The 22403-nt window shown below is 36.8% G+C and overlaps 1 long non-coding RNA gene across 2 annotated transcripts; it reads right to left on the bottom strand.

Moving 5' to 3' along the window:
• Nucleotides 1-1234: 1234 nt before the first annotated feature.
• On the bottom strand, nucleotides 1235-21942 carry LOC122231893. Of its 2 annotated transcripts, none has more exons than XR_006209182.1 (4): nucleotides 21830-21942; nucleotides 19872-20203; nucleotides 16223-16421; nucleotides 1235-1522 (listed from the first exon to the last, which is right to left on the bottom strand). It is a non-coding gene; the product is annotated as an uncharacterized LOC122231893 (long non-coding RNA). The 2 variants fall into 2 exon arrangements; XR_006209179.1 differs by having other exon boundaries at nucleotides 16223-16315.
• Between the last annotated feature and the right edge of the window lie 461 nt (nucleotides 21943-22403).

Here is a 22403-nt window from a genome sequence, read left to right as displayed (position 1 = left end):
AAATCTTTAAAGATCTCACAATAACTCGGGGTCAATGTTGTTGGTTACAAAAAGTATTTTATAATTACAGAATAATAGAAAATTAAGTAATAGGGGTTTACTTCATGACTTGTATCTATTCTATTGGGGTCTTAGATGTGGTTTTCTTTTTTGTGGACATTGTTTTCTTGTTTTTAAAAGGATATTTAAACTTTTGTTTTTGTGTAATTTAAATAGGTGCATAAACAACATAGGAAATAAACTCGTTTAATAAAGTTTATAGAGAGGCACCTAGGTGGCTCAGTCGTTTGAGCATCCGACTTCGGCTCAGGTCATGATCTCGCGGTCGGTGAGTTCGAGCCCCGTGTTGGGCTCTGTGCTGACAGCTCAGAGCCTGGAGCCTGTTTCAGATTCTGTGCCTCCCTCTCTCTCTGCCCCTTCCCCGCTCATGCTCTGCCTCTCTCTTTGTCAAAAATAAATAAACATTAAAAAAAAAATTAAAAAAAAACAAAGCTTATTGCACTTTCGTATGCAAAAAATAAGATTTATAATATGTGAAAAAAACTTTTCAGGGGTGCAGACTGTGTGACAGGATTTTTCTCTAGCATCTGTACAGTGTTATTTTCTACATCCTGTATTTAATGACATGAAAGAAAGGAATCATATATACAGCTTTGTAGATTTACATTTTAAAGCTATCCTTACAAGAGTTAGCATTTTTTCACTGTCTACTATTACATTCTCTAATTTTTTTTCTTTATGAACAATGTGCATAATTCAGCCTCACCTTTCTAATCTCAGTGGTTTCTGTGTCATCAAAATATTTAAAGAATGCTGTTAGAGATAAATATAAGGAAGTATGCTATGAATTATTAAATGATGGAATATATATTAGAATTTTATGTGCAAAACCATTGGATTTATAGAAGTGAAACAGCTTTGAAAGATGTAGAAACATTGTCTAGGCACAGAGTAAGTGAATTCCAATCTTTTACTTCATATACTGTAGGAAAGTCCCCCCCACCCCACCCAAATAAGGGAAGGTTTATTTTTAATTAAATTCATTTTAAATTAAAATGATAGTATTTTCAAGTGAATATTACTGATTCTCATTTTTTAAAAATTATCTATGTAATATTGGGCTCCAAAAATCACCTGATTGTTTTTATATTAATTTATTTTGAATGCTTGGGAATTGTTACTACTGAATTATATTTGATATATAAAGGCTTATTTCCTTATTATCATTCCTTCTTGGTTAATTAAAGAAATAAGGTTTTGAGCTCTGACAAAATGTAGAGATCATCTAGTTCGATCGAGTCATGTTTATAGAGGAAAGGAGCTTTCTGGAAGAGGGCTGGTGGCTGTCACCCTGAAGTTTCCAGTTGACTGTGTCAGAGCGGAGGACAGAATTGAGAAGACAGCCAGGGTTGTTGCGTTCCTGATGGAGGTTCTTACTTCTTTCTTACGTAGCCATTCTTTTAGGAAGACACTTGGTATTTCCCCTGAGATTTTAAAGGTTGAACATACCTGTGAAAGCATTCTGAAATAGTACAAAAATATAAATGAAAAAAAAAATTAAGTTTATGTGTTTATTTTGAGAGAGAGAGAGCATCCTCATGCACACACAAGTGGAGAGGGGCAGAGAGAGAAGGAGAGAGAGAATCTCAAGCAGGCTCTGCACTGTAAGTGCAGAGCCCAATGTGGGGCTCGAACTCAGGAATTGTGAGATCCTGACACGAGCCAAAATCAAGAGTCGGATGCTTAACCGACTGAGCCACCCAGGCACCCCAAAAATATGAATCATTTTTATTTTTTAATTAAAAAATTTTAAATGTTTATTTATTATTGAGAGAGAGACAGAGCACATGAGTGGGGTGGGGCAGAGAAAGAGGGAGACACAGAATGGGAAGCCCGCTCCAGCCTCTAAGATGTCAGCACAGAGCCTGATGTGGGGCTTGAATTCATGAAATGCGAGATCATGATCTGAGCCGAAGTCGGATGCTTAACTGACTGAGCCACCCAGGTGCCCCCCCAAAATATGAATTATTTTTAAATTAATAGCCATGAGTTAGCAGAGGCTTGTTTTAGCACAAAGTTGGGCTTCAAAAATACACTTTAAAACCTAATTTTTATTGTTTTTAAATATGGCTTTTGTGGTAGGTCTTGTTTTAATAAAGAAATATTTCATATTTTGCAAATTAATAGACAGATGTAAGTAGTTTTTCTTGGCCAACATTAATATAAAATTGTATGTGAATGCAAATTTTTAAGGAGCTTGAAAATTTGGTATCCCAAATATAAATAATACCTTTTAATGAACACTTAAAATATGGTATAAAATATATAATCTCATTGACACTTGAAATTTCTACAAAAATGCCATTACTAAGTTTCATTTTCAAGATAAAGCAATCGAAATCAGAATGATTGTGTAAATGTCCCAGATAATATAGTCTAGTAGTGATATGCCTAGATTTCAAGTACACCTGTTCAAGTAGAGTTTGTCTTTGTCTAAATAAAGTAAACCTGTGAAATCAAAGAAAACTCAATTAGTAAATGAGATTATTTTTAATGGAGATACTGTAAATTTTCCAACTGAAGGAACAGCAGATGTGGTGTTTCTTAAGAGAAATAAGGGAATGATAGGAAAAAAAAGTAATTGTGCTTATTTGCAAGGCTATCGCCCTAAAATCTGAAACGCAGTTTACTTTGACAATCAAAACTTGCATTTTCAAAATTTTCAATTTAGTTTTTTTCTACAGTATTTAAGATATGATTGTCATTCTTATTCTACCAAAGCTTTGCATCATTTTACAACAGCAAAAGTTGAGATATTATTAACACTAATATGAAAATATTAATATGTCCAATAAACTCTAGGAATTGTCTGGATATATCACTTGTGTGGTTGACTGATTTTAAACAGGAAGTTAAAAATTCATTCAGATGCCCTCCATGAAACGTCTCAGTGATTCACTTAGAGAATAGAAAATCCTTTTCTAAGCAGTATAATTACAAGTTTTAACCAATCAACAGTTACTACTTATAATATAAATAATTTCCATTTTATTGTGTTTGACAGTTAGCAGTTAGGATGCTGTCCTAAAGATACTATCTTGTTAACCCATCATACCAACTCTTTGAATTTCTGGTCTTTTTATTCCAAACGAATTTGTCTCCCTTTCCCCCTCGACACACTTATTATACCATGGTGTGAATCAACACTAGCCTCACCACTGTGATGAAGTCACTAACTTTAAGATTTTTGTGTGTGTGTGTCCAGTAAATGAGTTAAGTCCACTACACATGAAACAATTTAAAAAAAAAAAAAAAGGAGAAATTTCCCTAGTGATTGCACTGGCCAGGGAAACCTTACTATAAGATGCAAAGCTTCAGGCTGTGTATGCCCTACATATTCTCAGAGATACCTTTGGAGATTCAGCCAGCTTAGATTAATCTCACTCTCCATCAGCTTCCTGCACTTTAACGTTACACTTACCATGGCTCACCTTCTCTTGAAGTTATATATACATGATGTGATTGGTTCTCATCTCAAATTGTTAAGGTTCTAGAAGGCCACGGTCATTATCAGTTTCATCCCTATATCTCCTATAATACCTATCACAGTGGTCCCCAAGAATTTTGTTGAATTAAAAAAAATATATATAGCAAGTGGATAGTCAGGTTCTATCCTGATTTCAATGGGGGAGGAGAATTAATGTATTTGAGCATCTGTTGTGGGTCAGGCACTTGGCAAAGCAGTTTTCAGTCTTTAAATATAGAAATCGCTTGAGATGGATATTATAATCATCAGTATATTTAAAAATGAGTAAACTGAAGCTCTGCAACATGAAGATTTTCTGTACATTTTAAGTGACGAAGTCAGGATGTGGTCCAATTTTATCCGTCTCCAAGCCACCCGCTTCTTGCCTCTGCTTAGTGGTGCCTTCCCTTACAGATATCCTTCAGTAACAAATGGCAACCTGTATTCCAAGCGGGCACATCGTGTTTTTGATTCAGGTTAAAAGAGTAGGAATTTCAGGGTGCCTGGGTGGCTCAGTTGGTTGAGTGCCCATCAGCTCAGGTCATGATCTCACGGTTCCTGGGGTCAAGCCCTGCATCGGGCTCTGTGCTGACAGCTCAGAGCCTGGAGCCTGCTTCAGATTTTGTGTCTCCCTCTCTCTCTCCCCCTCCCCTGCTTGCACTCTGTCTGTTTCTCTCTCTCTCTCAAAAATAAATAAACATTAAAAAAATTTAAAAAAAAAAGAGCGCTTGCTTCGGCAGCACATATACTAAAAAAATTAAAAAAAAAAAAAGAGTAGGAATTTCATGTAAACTGTGTTCACAGAATATTGGGCTTAACTCAGGTTTCCAATAAGAGATTTTAGATTTTTGTTTTGTTTTGTTTTTGTTTTTGTTTTTTAGAATTTCACATCAGGTTCAGCAGCAAATCATCTTGTCTTTAAAAATGAATTTCCCTCCACACATTCACCACAACCTAGTTCTGGCTATTAATTTTGCCAAGCGAAGGAATGAGCTGGCATTAGAGCCCCAGGCACCATCTTAGAGGACCACTCCAATTAATCAATTAACTAAATAAAGAATGGGAAGTCAAGTTTTTCTCTTTTCTTTCTCTTCTTCTGCCTTGCCTTCATTTCTTTCTCCTCTCCTCTCCTCTCCTCTCCTCTCCTCTCCTCTCTCCTCTCCCCTCCCCTCCCCTCCCCTCCCCTCCCCTCCCCTCCCCTGTCCCCTCCCCTGTCCCCTCCCCTCTTCCCTCCCCTCTCCGTTTCCTTTTCCCTCTCCCTTCCCCCCTCCCCTCCCCTCTCCCCTCCCCTTCTCTTTTCTCCTCCCCTCCCCTCTCCCCTCCCCTTCTCTTTTCTCCTCCCCTCCCCTCTCCCCTCCCCTTCTCTTTTCTCCCTTTTTTATCCTCTCTTCTTTGTGAAAGATATGATTACTAGGCATAGTCATCAACCCAGTGCTCCAGATGCATTAAAAAAATCTTGGGAAATCAGGGGTGCCTGGGTGGCTCAGTTGTTTGAGCGCCCGACTTTGGCTCAGGTCATAATCTCACGTTTCATGAGTTTGAACCCCACATCGGGCTCTGTGCTGACAGCTCAGAACCTGGAACCTGCTTCAAATTCTGTGGCTCCCTCTCTCTCTGCCCCTCCCCCACTCGTGCTCTGTCTCTCTCTGTCTCAGAAATAAATAAACATTAAAAACCTTGGGAAATCAGTGAATTATAAGGCAAACTGATTAAAACAATAATTTGGAAATATTTTTCATATATTCATTCATAAATATTTATTAAGTACCTACTATGTGCTAGGCAACTTGCCTGGATGTGGGCTTATAAACTGATTGTTCTGGGCAGCCCACAATCTAAGAAAGTTGCAATTGTGTAAATAAACAAGTATTCACAATACAATGGTAATAAAGAAGGACAGAAGAATTGCAAAATATTTGATAACATCAAGCTTTGCTTTCCTAAAATATTCTCCCCACCTCCTACAACCATATTAAAAATATGGGCACCTGGGTGGCTCAGTCGGTTAAGCATCTGTCTGCGGCTCAGGTCATGATCTTGCGGTTGGTGAGTCCGAGCCCCATGTTGGGCTCTGTGCTGAGAGCTAGGACCCTAGAGCCTGCTTGGGATTCTGTGTCTCCTTCTCTTTCTGCCCCTCCCCCTCTCACACTCTGTCTCTCTCATTCTCTCTCTCTCAAAAAAATGAATAAAACATTAAAAAAATAAAAAAATTAAAAAAAATATTCCATCACCAGCACGTTTGGGACTATCCCAGCACTATGATTCTATTGATGGCCAATAGCTCCTGCAATGCAAAGGTGTTTTCAGGTGTATGGCAGGTGTTCAAGAAACATATGTTCACAAGGCCTGCTACAGACTTGTAAGAAATTGGTAGATTTGAAGACAGTGGCTTAATTTGATTAAGAAAGAAGAGTGAATGATTCTTGCTTTACTTACCTTATAAATTCCAACAATGCAACGTACATCCACAATACACGTCTCGCAAGCTTTGCACAATCTTCAAAGCTTCCAACAAGCTCTGAACCAAATATACTAATTTCTATAAATGCGTGTATTAAATACTTTCTTTAATGGACTTGTGCTGTTGTAGCAGTAAAAATTATTCACCACCTACTTAAATAACAGGTGGAATTCATTTGGGAGGAAATTTTGATTTTTCTTTTAGTGGGGATTTCAGAAATAAATGGTAGTGAACAGTGAAGAAAGTTCCATGGTTCTGTCTAGGGATGACATCAGAGAGGAAGAGGTGATATAGAGGATTTTATTCTGTATGAGCTGGCAGACAAATAAGTGAGAAAGTGTAAACTCTGGGTGTAAGATTATCTGTGTTTTCTTTTTCCTTACTTTAAAAAAAGTATTCCAGCCACTTAATATACCTTCTTGCATATTGTAAACACTCAAGAACAAAAAACAAGTTTGTGAAGACAAATTAAAAGTTTCAAGTTGACATCTTGGATTGAAATAACAGATGATTGACTTTAGGTGTATCATGGCATCATCCTGGAATCTTTTAGAAGGAATTGAAGCAGTATTTCTTTTGGTATTTGAAGCAGTATTCTTTTGGTGTTGGAATGACACATATCTTTGTGTATAGGACTGTGCCTCTCCTTGCAGGATATTTATCATTCCTGGGGTTTCTGTGAACTCCACCCCCTAACACACTGAATATCAATGGTATCTGTTTCCCCTAATTACACTGGCAACCAAAAATACTGATCCACCAGTCTAAACACCACTAGAAGTCCAGTTGAAAACCATTTGAGTAGAGGCAAGGAATTGAATGAAAATAAAAAGATTGATTCCCACCTTAAGGTTTTCTTGTTGGTTTATTGTGTTTTGCTTTGTTTTCCCAGTCAAGCCACGAACTCAACTCTGGCTATCCAAGGGGGAAAATAATGAAAATATATTTATCAGAAGAACTGCTGGGGTCACCTAAAATATTTAAAGAGGATTAGAAATCAAGGCTCCTCTAGAGTATTGGACCTTATTATTTTTGTTGCTGCCTTATAAGATGATCTATCACCCACCCCCCCTCTCCCCAACACACACACAAATGAGTATCTGAGTATTCTTTATTATATTTCAAATTCACAGCAGGAAGTGTTTGTTCTGGTTAAGGTCATAGATCTCTCAGCTAAGGAACCAGGGATTAGCTCAGGATGTGCCATTGGGGAAGTATTACAGTAATAGCCTTACAACTAATTCAAGTCGTCTGCAACTACACACATTTTACTAAGGCTGCCTAATACTTGAAATTGTTTGCCTTTAGGGTCAACCTTTAAAAGTTGGAAGATTCCAAGTAAACAGTTGGATACCACTTTGAAAACTCAACAATCAAGCAATATCATGTCTTTATTTCCATATATCTGCAAACAACTACAGCCAAGAAGAGTTTTACTCTTTCTTTTACTTTTTTTAAAGTTTATTTATTTACTTTGAGACACAGTGTGAATGGGGGAGGCGGAGAGAGAGAGGGAGAGGGGGACTCTCAAGCAGTCTGCACTGTCAACACAGAGTATGACGTGGGACTCAAACTCACGCAGCTGTGACATCATGAACTGAACCGAAACTAAGGGTTGGAGGCTTTACCAACTGAGCCACCCAGGTGCCCTGAAGAATTACTCTTTTGATGGGGGAACCCACTCCCTGTGTGTCAGATAATGAACTCTGGCCTCTTACATTACGTATTGGGCCCTGCCAACATCTGAGTGTGACTCCCACGTGTGTTCATGAAGTGGTTCTTAGAGGTGTCATTCTCCTTGGATGGACAAAAAGAATCCTCTGAGAGAAACCAGCTTAAAATTTCATCTTAAAGAGCAATGCAAATTAATAAAAGTAAAAACACGGGGCACCTGGGCGGCTCAGTTGGTTGAGCGTCCGACTTTGGCTCATTTCACGATCTTGCAGTTCCTGAACTGGAGCCCCCACATTGGGCTCCCTGCTGCCAGCACGGCAGCACAAAGCTGGCTCCAGATCCTCTGTCCCCCCTTCTCTGCCCCTCTCCCGCTTGTGCTCTCTCAAAACTGAATATTAAAAAACAAGAAAGGTAAAAACGTGCAATATGTGTTTAAACTTTTCTGTTACCATTATTTCTCTAGATAGAAAAAAAATTAATTTCTTGTAAATGTAGAAAGAAAAGGAAAATGTGTTGATTTTGTAGGAACAGCCATGTGCTATTTATAATGCCTTTTAAAAGGCAAGTGAGTTTCTGGAATGTGCTGACTGCCCTGTTCTTGGCAACTTCTCTTCTGCTCATTAGCTATTTCATATAAAGTAACATGAGAGTCCCAGCTGTACCTATTAATTCATTAGAGAACTGATTGCATTTTCATTTTCACCTTTTTGAGCTATCAGATGCATATTTATTCCTTATAAGAACGTCTTCACTTGCCTACTTCACTTTTGGCTTTTATTGTAAACAACAATAAAAAAAATTTCTTTTTTTTCTTTGAGATCCATTTTTTGACATGCTACTTGCTAGAATCAGCAAAGAAGAAATTTTTTTTGCTTTCCTTTTTCTATTTTTTACCAAGTTCAAACAGTTGATAATGATTTTTCTTTTGATAAAGGGAACAACTTATCTTTAGGTATTTCTATTTCCAAATAAAATGGAATTTCTTGAAAATTTACCTATGATGAAAAAGAACCAGTATGATATTAATTCTGTCAAACCTTTAACAACTCTATTTAATAAAGATTTTCTTAAAGGTAGAAAAAACAGTTGTATTAATTTTCATTATGAGAATATATCACAGTTAGCGCTAATGAAAGGGAAGTAACACAGGCATCCCACAGGAAATCTACTGGGCTCACCATGTAAAAATTTTCTTAAGAGTGAATGCATAGTCATTTTACCCATTTATATACCTAAACATAGTTTCCAAAGGCAACTATAAGCTTAACCCTCAAAGTCTATCATTTAAGTAGCTAATAGAAATATGGATGAAGTAATTAGTACAGTCATAGCCACATAGTTTTTGGAAAGAGGATGTAATAAATAGGGAGGATGTAGTAGTCGACCCTTTGCTTTCATTTGTGCCATTGAGCAATACAGAATTGATTATACCCACAAAATTCCTTTGCCTGGCCCTAATCCATATTAAGAATTCACTTCCCATTAAACAGTGGTTTCTTAAGAAAACATTGGATGGCTTGGTGAGCAGCAAGCTTTCTATGACCCCAAGAGAGTGCTGACTTTGATGTTTGTTTGGTAAGCATTTCTTTTCTACGAAATTTTGCATTGAGTCTCTATTAATCCTTCAGCCACTGAAGTGACATAAATATGGTTTAGTAATTAGAATAAAATGAGCTTTCTTTGTATTAGTTATCTATTGTGGGTAACAAATCACTGCGAACATAGTGACTTAAAACTACTTAAAAATTTATGGTTTCAAAGCACAGGCATGGCTTAGCTTCACCCACTGTTTTGGGTGTCTTGTGAGGTGGCATTCATGGTGTGAATGAGGGTTGGGAATATAATTTGAAGACTTAACTGAGGCAGAATCTATTTCCCAGGTCCCATGGTGTTGGTGGATTTCATTTCTTTTTGGGCTGTTAGGTTGAGGGCCACAGTTCCTACATGGTTGGTGGCCTGTTGACAAATTGGACTTCCCAACACAACAACCTCCTATGTCTAAGGCAGCAAGGGAGAGACTAGGCTAGCATTACAGAAGTTACAATCTTATGTATCGTAATCATGGAAGCAAAGTCTTGTACCTTTGCTATATTCTGTTAGGAGAAAGTTACAGGTTCTGCCTATAGTCAAGGGGAGGGGAATATACAAGGCATGAATGCCAAGACATGAAGACCTTTGGGGACTATCTTAGAGTCTACCTGTCACACTTTTGTACATACTATGCGCAGGTCTTCACCATTCAAGATAAAAGTTTAAAGCATAAATACTGCAAAAATCATGCATTTTTTCATGTTACTAAAATTTACACGAAATAAATGTACACTGAATCAAATATGCCATTCCATTTGACCTTATAAGTTATTTGACTAATGTTGCATTTGAACTCCATGAAATATAGAGAACTGTGATGCTGGTAATCATATCTCAAACACTCTGAGATGTAAAATTTACCCATAAGTTCCTTCGTGACAACACCCTTAGTGTTCCTGAGGAAAAAAATGTAAGGGATTTTCAAATTTATGCCCAGATTTATAGATGTTGGGATTCGTAAATTTTGATCAAAGAAACTAAGATGACAGCTGTCCAGCCTCCAAGTTCCATGAGTGCGCTAAGTTGGGGATCTCCTCGGAATGTGAGGTGAAGTAGGATGCCGTGTAACATCCCTAAGATGACACATTCAGTAACGTGAGCTTTCAAAGAGGCACCTTCGACTCTCAAAGGAAAAAAACTGCTTTATGGAGATCAAATTAAGTTTCATCGTTTAAGGGACAAATCAGCTCAAGTTGAATGAAGAGAATTGAAAACTCTTTGAACCCAGTAGATAACTTTCCTTGGTCGGCATGTTATTTGGTATTAATGTAGTGAATATAAGCTCTCATTAAAAACAGTAACAAATCTTGATTAGATGAATTAGTCCTTTCTGGAAGCAGGTAGCAGTCTTGTTTTAGATGTTATTAGATTACATAGTATACAAATCACAGATTTTCTTACATATGGGATTTCCTCTTTTAGTTTTTCTAATGTTTATTTATTTTTGAGAGGAGGGGAAGGGGCAGAGAGAGAGGGAGACACAGAATCTGAAGCAGGCTCCAGGCTCTGAGCTGTCAGCACAGAGCCCAATGCAGGGCTTGAACTCAGGAACCGTGAGATCATGACCTGAGGCGAAGTCTGACACTTAACTGACTGAGCCACCCAGGCACCCCTGGAATTTCCTCTTAAATAATAAGTTCTGCCAACCAAGTGATGTTAGCTTTGGGAAGCACTTCCAAAGAAACATTTCATCTTGTGAACTGTCCTTCTAATATTATAATCCATATCTTTGCTTGATTCCTTAATTTGACATAACCTGAATTTAAGTAATGTACTATGTTCTCCAGTTTATACTCTTAAGGTTCATTTATTCTGTTTTTAGGGTCCCTTTTAAAGGTAAATAGGTGATTTACATGTGAAGTTTTCCTAGTTTGTTGTTGTATCCGGTGTTAAATCTATTACATGAAAAATATTGCTAAACATTGAAAAGCTAACATGATACAATATAGGGCCAGTATTTCCATTCTTAATTCTGCCTTAGGATACTCTCCTGCATGAAGTCTTTGGACTCTTTGAAAGTACCCTTCTAGCCATTACAGTTTTTCTTTTTTCTTTTTTTTTTTTTTTTTTTACCCTTTAGTAAGAAGTATAACTTATCTATTTATACCTTCTTTACGTGTACTTTTACAGTCATATGTGACTTAAATAACACACATTTCACACATCTATATAAAATACAGGATGAGAAATTTCTAGAGGATGAGATAATCATAAACAGATATTCTAATATTTTCTTTCCTCACTACAGTGTTTTACATACCCAGTTTTAAGAGTCTAGACAGTAGGACTGTGATAATAATTGTTGGTACAGATCAATGGTATAAAGTTTTGGCTTAGATATATTAAAAATAGAAATGATTAATTTCACTCAAGGTAATAAAAAACAAAGTGAAATCAACTCATACTATTTAAACCTGTCTTTAGTCAGTTGTTTTAAAAATAATAACTAGAAAAAATGATAATGATTAGAAAACAACCATGGGAAAACTTTAATCTTTTACATGCAACTTAAAAGAAATTTAAGGCGACTAGAATTTATCGGCTTGTATGTTTCTAAAAAGTGTGTTATAACATTTAGTATTTACATAAATTCAGTCATTTAGGAAACAGGTAAAAACCAGTTGTAAGACAGCTAAGCATGTAGTTTAGAAATTTTGCTTAAAAATTTCAAGTTTGAAAAATAGATGTATTCTATAGATAAGATGCAATTTTTATTTAAATTGGCAATGCATATTAAACTCTAACATCTGTTCTTGTGAATGATGTTACTAAAAATGTTTAGCTAATTCCTGTAAAAGTGTTTTCTAATTTACAGATTAGTTCTGCTACTCAAAAGAAAGGTCACTAAACAAAAGAGGTATTTTATTTTTCTTAATTTTTAATTTTTTTTTGAAAACGTTTATGCTTATTTATTTATTTTGAGGGAGAGAGAGAGTGCACGCACATGCTGGGAGGGACAGGGAGGGAGGGAGAGAGAGAATCCCAAGCAGGCCCTTCACCATCAGTGCAGAGCCCAAAGCGGGGTTTGATCTCACGAACTGTGAGATCATGACCTGAGCTGAAATCAAGAGTCAGAGGCTCAACTGACTGAGCCCCCCAGGCGCCTCCAAAATAGTTATTTTAAATTATATTTATATAAGGCTGGCACTTAGAGTTAGTTGACTTACTTAACCCACTGTCCTTAACCACAAGTTATACCTTGTGCCAGGTATAACTGTGCTTTGTGCTTTGTGAGGCCTGTGCTTTGATTCTCCACATGAATGCATTTGTATTAATCTAAAACTACCTCATCTTAAAATTCCAACTGAAGTTATATGTGTTCCCTTAGGTTTTATCTCTATTCTCTAAAACTCTTGCTTTACTCAAAATTGTTGTCAGTGGTTTTGGCATCAAAATATATGCTGCCTTGCTCTGAAATACGTTTTCCTAGGGGCCGGCAGTAAACTTGCCAGAACCATAAGAAACATCATGTCGTCTTTGTCTGATTGATTCAGGTCCTATAAGATCTTTTAATATAACGTCATTGTACACAATAATTATTATTATACTCCTGCCACACAGAATGCTAATTTTGGCATGTGCCTTACCAGAAGCAGAGAGTATTAGCCAAAGGTGTAAACATGGCTGCTGTGAAATTGACCTGACCTACCCTACCTGCTGGCTCAGATGTGGGCAGACTCAGTCAGAAACACTCTACAGTCAAGTAAGACAGGCTTTTCCTAGAGAAATATAATGATAACGATTAAGATTATTAATAGTTCACTTTCAGAGTGAAATGAGTTTGACGAATTCTTTTCATAGAGTGAGTTTTGGAAACAGGGCAACTTGAAAGAGTGAATTGCACTGGGTATATAGGATATACGACTAGGTATCACTAAGGTTTAAGAACAGGCATGGAAAGGACGAGATAATCATGCCAGATATATATGTTTTAATGTGAACACATAAAGTTGTGATAACCAATACTCTTTTACTGCAACATTGTGTTAACTTGTAGCATAGTGTCCTATGTGAATACATTTTCACTCTCAAATTTATCGTCTTCCTTTCTGAATAGAGTTTAGTCCTTTAGATTTATTTGATAAGGAATACATTTAAGAGTTGATAAATTAGTATAATGTGTAATACCCATGATTTTTAAAACTATACAAATTATATGTTTATATGTTATTAATTATAAACGGAAATATAGTTCTGTAACACTAGGCGATAGTCCATAAAAATTTTTCTTATCTAGTGAGTTTTAAATAGCATTTATGCTTGAATATCTTTGTTCTTCTGGGGAAGGAAAAAATTTGATTCAGCATAATAAAGTGTGGCCTTTGATGGCAGCTTAAATTACCAGGAGATATTTAATTGGATCTAAGATTGAATCAGACGTAGGACATTTATGGGCACTTGAGTGATATTTCATAACAGTGGCTATTAATTTAGTCTTCAAATTTGGGAAGCAAGGCCGCTTGTGTATATGGTTTAACAGATTTGCATTTCATAGGTTATTTGCCTTGTTGCAAAAATACTGATTTAAATATTATATGAAATTAAAAAATAAAATTTGACTAATTAGAAAATTCATAGTATGTTATATAATTTACCTTCTATATCATTTGCCGTGCATTTTCATTATTTTTATGAAATAATTCATGGTTATTTGGATTTTAAGTTATGGTGTAACTGGAATGAAATAAATGCACATGGATCTTTACAGTAATACACACACACACACACACACACACACACACACATATGTATAAACCTAAGAGAAAGGGCCTTTTATTTAGGGACATACTTAGCAATGAAAGTACAGTTTAGGCAGAATTTATGCCTTTAACTTTATATACACATTTAAAGCTAGATATTGGCTAAAATTTATCTGATAAACACAAGGTAATACTTTGGTAATGTCATGCTTAGGATGCTTACTCTATGTGGTAGAAACAGTCTCCCTGTCTTCTAGCATACGATAATTTATAGTCATAATCCATATTTAATAATCAAGACATTGAAATAATTAACTTAAATCTATATATGAAAGATCTGAGTCCCACTATCTAGATCTCATGTAAACAAATTCTAAAATACACGTATTTTCTATTTCAAGGTGGATTTGTGTACTTTTTAAATGTCAGACATGCCTAGCTTACTCTGATGCAAATTCATAGCGGCTGAACAATGCAGTTAGAGGAAAATGCAGGTAAGGCTCTTCCACTTAATACATCACCACACTGGTTAAACTTTGAAACATTAATCAAAGCACATTAAGAGCTGAATTTGGAGTGTGTGGAAGAACAAAAGCGATCTCTACAAATTGATTGAAAGAAAAAGAGTCTAGCACTAGAGACCTGTAATCACAGTGGCTCATGCTGCAAGATGCTGATCGTTGCCATAGCAACAGACTGTTTTGTTACATCATGGAAATGAGGAGTTTGAGGCTTACGAGAGCAACATCCCAACGGAGGGGACAAATGCAAAGCCATAACAGTAAAGGGTAATGTAAGATGTGCTCACAGGTAAAGATGAGCACTTTGGAAGGGGTAGTAACAGGCACGTGAAGAAGGATGAGCAGCTCATGAAAATTCAATTCTACTTTTATATTGTGGCTTTCACTGGAAACTATTCTCAATCACTGTTATCACTGGTTAATTTTCTTTCTTCTCCTCCTTCTCTCCCGCCTTCCTTACCTTCCTCCTTTCCTTCCTTCCTTTATGCTCTCTCTCTTTCCTTTTCTTTATTAAAATTTTAATTTTAATTCCAGTATACTTTAAAAAAATGTTTTTAAACATTTATTTATTTTTGAGAGATAGAGCAAGACAGAGCACGAGCAGGGGAGGGGCAGAGAGAGAGGGGGAGACACAGAATCTGAAGCAGGCTCCAGGCTCCGAGCTGTCAGCACAGAGCCTGACGCGGGGCTCGATCTCACAGACCGAGAGATCATGACCCGAGCTGAAGTCAGATGCTTAACTGAGCCACCCAGACGCCCCCTGTATACTTAATATATGCTGTTATGTTAGTTTCACGTGTACACTGTAGTGATTCAACACTTCCATAGATTACTCAGTGTTCATCATGATAAATTTACTCTGTCTCTCCTACTTCTTTAATAACACACAATAGAGTGCAGCTTAAAAAAAGAAAGTTCAGGGGCACCAGGCTGGCTCCGTCTGTTAGGCATCTGACTCTTGATTTCAGCTAAGGTCACAATCTTGCAGTTTGTGGGATCAAGCCCCATGTTGGGCTCTGTGCTGAGCGTGGAATCCCTACTCGGGATTCTCTCTCTCCCTCTCTCTCTCTGCCCCTCCCCTGCTCATGCACACTCTCTCAATCTCTCAAAGTAATTTTTTAAAGCATTAAAAAAAGAAAAAAAGAAAGTTCACATTTTTGTCTATTTCATTTCCTAAGACACTATATACTACTGTCAAGTCCAAGAAATAAAGACAATATCTACTTTTATGTATTACAGAGATTACACTCTTATCCAAATGCTAGACAATATCTACAACATGGGGAAATACATCACTTATTAAATGTATGTGTTCCAATCATATTTGCATGTGTCCAATATTATGAAGCTTGTTAGAATCCAATGTGTGGATACATTATTAAACAGTGTCCATTTGTGTAACAAATCCATGTTTATCCAAAACCTTAGTATATTCAGAATTGCACTTCCCATAGTGACTGGGTCAGGTCCAAGTGGACCGCTGGTACCACGGAGAGCAATGATACAATCTGGATGTGATAGAATAAGCAGCTGCCTAAGAGCACTGGGGAATGAAGAGCAGGCAAATGTAGAGTATTGATTTGGAGGGGAGCTGAATGGTATTAGTTCTCCTTTGTTTCTACCCCAGGAGCAGTGGGCTCCCATGCAGCTGGGGAGTGAGGTGATTGAAAGAGCACAGTCTTTCTGGCCTCAAGAAGCACGTTTAGGAGTCAGTAACTCAGCCACGTTGACAATAGGGCAAGATACTTACGATAACATCTTGTATTTGCCGTGGAAAGCCTCTGCAGAGAAGGGGTCTCAGACTTCTATCTGACCACATCTTTGGCTGATCCCCAAAGCATGCCTGAGAGGAGCAGATGGAGAGAAACTCAGAGACAAGAGATCTGAACGGAGATTAGAACTGCTCCCCAAAAAACAATGTTCATTTTGTCGACAACCCAGTTGATTGCCTGATAAAACAAAAGAAACATTATAGACTAAAGAGTTTCCACATCTTAACATTCAAATATCTAAGACGCTATCAAAGACAGCTTTCAAAAATAAAAAAGGTAAAATTATAAGCCTCATACAGATATAAAAATGAACACTTGTGTAAGATTTTATTCTATTCATTTATTGAGAAAATGACCAGATAGATGTTCTAACCAGTTCAAAAATTCTACGTCAGGAATATTGAAATGAGTGTTGAAATGGAAGCAAAAGTTTTTTCCTACAGTGAAGAGGGAAGTCAACTGAACTTAGGATAGAATTTGCAGATCTATAAATTAGCCACGACTTACCGAGTTATAAAATATCTCAGTGATATAAAACTGGAATCAGATAGCCTGGGGGTGTCTTCCACACAATGTCTAGTTTTCCATTGAAATACAATGCTTTTTCAAAACACAATTCCAAAATCTCCTAACATAAAAAAGACCAGGAAATTGGTAGCATCATTGACTGAAGATACAACTAAATGAAGTCCATCTAAAGATCGTCCAGAGGTTTATTTAGGAAATCAAGAATTTGAGAGCCATGATAATATACTCAGAAAGGTATAGGGAGATTAGATTTCAAAACTTTTTTTTTTTTTTAATTCAGGCATCTTTTTCATTAAGTAAATGGAGACACACAAGAATGGCTAAAATTAAATGGCTGACAATTGCAAGTGATGACAAGATAGGGAGAAACTGTAACTTTTATATATTATAGATAGAAATGCCAAATGTTTCAATTTGGAAAGCAGTTTGAAAGTTTCTTAGAAATTTAAGCATATACTTACCATATGATCTAGAAATTCCACTCTAAGGTATTTATCCAAGAGAAATGAAAACATAGGTTCACACAAAGAGAGGTATGTGAATGTTCATAGCAGTTTTATTTATCGTGGCCCCAAATTACAGAGTACCCAAGTGTCCTGTGACTAGTGAATGGATGAACAATCTTGTATATCCATACCATCGAATTCTACCGGGACATAAAAAGAAAGAGCTCCTGAAACACAGCATCAACGAATCTCACAAGTGTTTTGCTAAGTGAAAGCAGCCAGACATAAGAGACTACATAGTGTATAATACAATTTATATACAATTCTATGAAAATCAAAACTTGGGTGACGGTAAATACAACAGTGTTGCTAGGGATTGTGGATGGGGCAGTTTTCATTGCAAAACAACAAAAGGGAACCTTTTGGGGGAGGTGTAAATATTCTGTATTTTCATTGTGGTGATAAATCCACAGCAGTGTCCATTGGCCAGAACTCAGCAAACAGCACACTTTTAAAAGGTGTAATTTGTTGTATATAAATTATACTTCAGTAAACCTGATTTTAAATATCTTTGCATTTAGTAGGGTGCCTGGGTGGCTCAGTCAGTTAAGTGTCTGACTCTTGATTTCGGTTCAGGTCATGATCTCACGGTTAGTGGGTTCCAGCCCCTTGTTGGCTTCTTTGCTGTCAGCGTGGAGCCTGCTTGGGATTCTCTCTCTCTCTCTCTCTCTCTCTCTCTCTCTCTCTCTGCTCTGCTCTCCCCCAGTTTGTGCTCATTCTCTCTCTCAAAATAAATACATAAACTTCAAAAAAACTTTGGCTTTTTAGGATATGGATGCCAAAACACTAAACGATTTAAATATAACATTGAACACACAAAAATTTGGGGGGCTCCTGGGTGCCTCAGCCAGGTAAGCGTCTGACTTCAGCTTAGATCATGATCTTGTGTTTCGTGGGTTCGAGCCCTGCATCGGGCTCTGTGCTGGCAGCTTGGAGCCTGGAGCCTGCTTCAGATTCTGTGTCTTCCTCTCTCTCTAACCCTCCCCTGCTCACCCTCTGTCTCTCTCTGAAGTAAACATTAAAAACACACACACAAATTTTTAATATTCATACTATTGTTTTAATGATGTCTTTCTAAAAACATTCTGCATGAATTAGCAAGTAAACTGAAACATGGTACCAGTATATTACATAGGTAATATTTTGACTTACCACATTCACTCCAGAAATGCATATTAATCATTGAAACATATTAAAATACATTTATTTGCTGGCCTCTATTTTACTTAAAATGAATAAAATAATGCAGAAAAATAGTTTAGTATCAAACATGTACAGTTTTCCTACAACTTCTTGTGGGAGTGACTGTCATAATTTAGCAAATCTAATAAAAATAGCATAGCATTTATTGTCAGAAAAGTCTCATTTTGTATCCTGATCCTACTTACATACGATCTAAGAATTACCTCAGTGTAGAAAACTTCAGTTTGTAACAATAAAATCCAAAGATTTTTTTAAATGTTTATTTATTTTTGAGAGAGTGAGCAGGGGAAGGACAGAGAGAGAGACACAGAATCCGAAGCAGGCTCTAGGCTCCAAGCTGCCAGCACAGAGCCTGACATGGGGCTCGAAACCACAAACGGCGAGATCATGACCTGAGCTGAAAACGGACACTCAACTAACTGAGCCACCCAGGCATCCCTAAAATCCAAAGATTTTTGATTGATTCATTAGTTATTGCTGCTACAAAAACAGTAGCTTAAAATAAATATATTATCTTAGAGTTTTAGAAGGCAGAAATTTAAAATCGGTCTCATTGTACTACAGTTAAGGTGTTAGTAGGGCTACTTTTTTCTGGAGTCTCTAAAGGAGAATCCATTTCCTATCTTTTCCAGCTTCAAGAGGCCACCTGCCTTCCTCCTGGCTTCTTCCTCTGTCTTCAAAGAGAGGAGTAGAGCATCTTCAGATCTCTTTATAAAGAGATCTCTCCTCCCCTTTATAAAAACCCTGGAGGTTACATATCCCCAGTGGGATAATCCAGGATTGTCTCTCCACCCCCTAATCCATAATCTGATCTGTAAATTTTTTTTCCATATAAGGTAACATATTCACAGGTCTGGGAATTAGGGCATGGATATTTTTGGAGGGGTTATCATCCAGGCCCATCACAACTGGCAACCCTGAATTATGTTACTCACTAGGCTTTCAATGGTGATGAAGAAAGAGAAGGCCGCTGACCTCCTGGGCTTTATAGCCTAGTAGGAATTTTAATAAATCCTAGTAAGGTGATGTAGGACGAAAAATACTTTACAGGAGGTGGCAGGAACAAAACATTTAAGTAGTTACTAATATTTCAACAAGTGAAAACTAATAAATATATATTTGTGGATAGCCCACATTAAAAAGTGGTATTAAAACATTAGAAGCAATTTACAAAATGTTCTTGTAAACATTGTATGAAAACATGATCAACGGCGAAGAGGGAATACCGTTCCTATAGTGAATTTTGTAATGTTTTCTAATGAAGATTGAAGCAGGGAGGGTGTGTATGCACCATAAAATTAGGTAAATGTATTTTATAGGTATTGTGAGCATTTTTTCTGCCAGTATCCAATGTATTCTTTACTCAAACACTGATAAAAGATAGACCTACCATTCAATGGATAAGCCATTGAGACGGGATACGTAGCCAGATTGTTAGTGTAGTGGACGCTTAGCCTGAGTTCCAGCAGAGTCTAGGCCTTCTAGTGCAGTGTTGATTTGAGAACAAAAGTAGTCCGTGATGTTCTGGGAGGAGAACATGCAAGAAAACGTTAAAGCCCAATGGAGTATCAATTAGCTGAGGAGTCCACGTAATCGGGTTGTCATGGTGATGATGCAGGCAAGGGAAGAAAGCAGCGTCCCCAGGAGTGCCACTGCCACATCCCATCATTTCAGGAAAGCCAGATCTGAAGGGCTTTGCTTTTGGTATCGTACGAGGTTTTTCTTCGCCCGACATATTTTTTTGACAAAAAAAAAATGTTTTTTTTTCAGTGTTTTCAGTTAATTCTAAAATACATAGTGATATCTGCATCTATGCTTGTCTTCTTTTACATTATGATTTCTTAAGGGCAAACTCAAAATGAAATTCCCTACATTTAAAGGTTGTCATTTTAAAATTACTTCTCTTATTTTTTTCTGCATAACCAATCAAGAATTTTACAGCTATTATTTTTAAAATTTTGGTTATATATACATTTTATTCTAGTTGCCAGTTGGTTTTAATATTTTTAGCAGCCTGGAAACATTGTCCTGAGATATCTTTTTAGCCCTGGTAAAAATTCAAGTATGCCTTTTTCCCCTACAACTTATGTTGAAAATTTCAAACATAAGCAGTTGACTGAATAGTTAATGAACATCCATGAACACTTCTCTTATCATAATTATTTACATTATGCCATGTTTTAAAAATCTTTCTAGATAAATAATATTTTGTCTCATGAATCATTTGGAAGTTGGAGACATAATGACATTTTACCCCTAAATACTTTAGCATGAATTTTTTAAGAGCAAAGAAATTCTCTGATTTAATCACAGTACAATGATCACATTCAAAGGATTTAGTGCTGGTAACATATTCGTATTTGCTCGCTTTCCTAATGAAAGATTTATAGCATATTTGATATAGAATCCAATTAAAGATCATACATTGTATATAGTTTTCATATTTCTTTAACTACCTTTAATCTAGGAATTTTTTTCTTTCTTTCATAGAATTGATAAATTACAGAACTGAGGTCAGTAGTTGGGCAACTGGGTTTGTCTGTTTCCCCATGATCAGATTCATACAATGAGAGTTTGTATCATCATTGGTGACGTTAAGTTGGATCAGCAGACTTTCTTTAAAGTATCATTTTCTGTTTGTAATAAGTAATCTACAGGGTGATACTCTGACTCCTCATCCTACTTCCCAGCCACAATTTACTCAATGGTTTAGTATCTGTTCCTGATCCTTGCTTCAACCAATTATTGCTTGGATATTTTGCATTTATAATTTGGTATCCTTCTGAAAACAAGCCTATTTTCTTTTCTCTTTTTAATTTGATTGTAATTATGTACTTTTTTAAAAGTATTATAATCTATTGCTGTCATTATTCTTTTAGATCCTCAAAATTTCCCGTAATTTTCAGTGGGAACCCTATAAAGCTTGTTCTTATGCCCTTTTGAAATGCCTGTATCTAGAAACAAAGTTTCCTAGATTAAAGGTAAAGAAATATGAAAATCCTTATTTTACAGCATAATGAGATATTTTAGGCACACCATTCATGTTTTCTTCCCTATATCTGGAACAGGTGATTTCTCTAAAGAACGTTTATTGTTTTCATGAAGAAACTGTATTATAGCCTGATATCTAGGCACTAGGTACACTAATTTCTCCTGGGATGTCATTGCCTCTAGGACATTTCAATAGACGTGAGCTAGAGAAATAATACTAAGAGTACTTTAAAAACTTTGTACTGATACCGTCACAGACAATTCAACAATGAAGGGCTATTTCTCTCCTCCATCCCCATTTATATCATATTTCTCCCACAATAGTCACATGGTTACCACAAATATTAGCGTACTTACCATTTTTTTCTATATGAATACATTCAATATATAAAAAAGTAGGTTTGGGAATTATGAAACCAATATTACTAGCAATGACATATTTTTTAAATCTTTTTTAAAAGAGAGAGTGCAAGCAGGGGAGGGGCAGAGAGAGAGGGTGACAGAATAGAAGCAGGCTCCAGTACAGAGCCTGGGTGGGGCTCGAACTCATCAACTGTGAGATCATGACCTGAGCCGAGGTGGAAGCTTAGTTAACTGACTGAGCCATCCAGGTGCCCCAACAATAGCACATTCTAAATCTAGTTCAAGACTCCTTTAGAGTTCCTGTTTCATTTAGAATACATCCAACTGATGTTGTGTAAACAGATCATTGTGTTAAAAAGTTAATTTTTTCTTAGGGTGCCTGGATGGCTCAGTCCGTTGAGCATATGACTCCTGATTTCAGCTCATGTCACGATCTCTTGGTTCATGAGATTGAGCCTCACATCTCGGTCTGTGCTGACAGTGGGGAGCCTGCTCAGGATTCTCTCTCTCCCTCTCTTTCTCTTCCCCTCCCCTGCTCATGTGCCCCCCACTCTCTGTCTCAAAATAA

The sequence above is a fragment of the Panthera tigris genome, chromosome A1 (genome assembly GCF_018350195.1).
Source record: "Panthera tigris isolate Pti1 chromosome A1, P.tigris_Pti1_mat1.1, whole genome shotgun sequence".
In the NCBI taxonomy this organism is placed as follows: Eukaryota; Metazoa; Chordata; class Mammalia; order Carnivora; family Felidae; genus Panthera; species Panthera tigris.
Note: the sequence above shows the minus strand (reverse complement) of the source record. Positions and strands in the feature narration are given on the sequence as shown.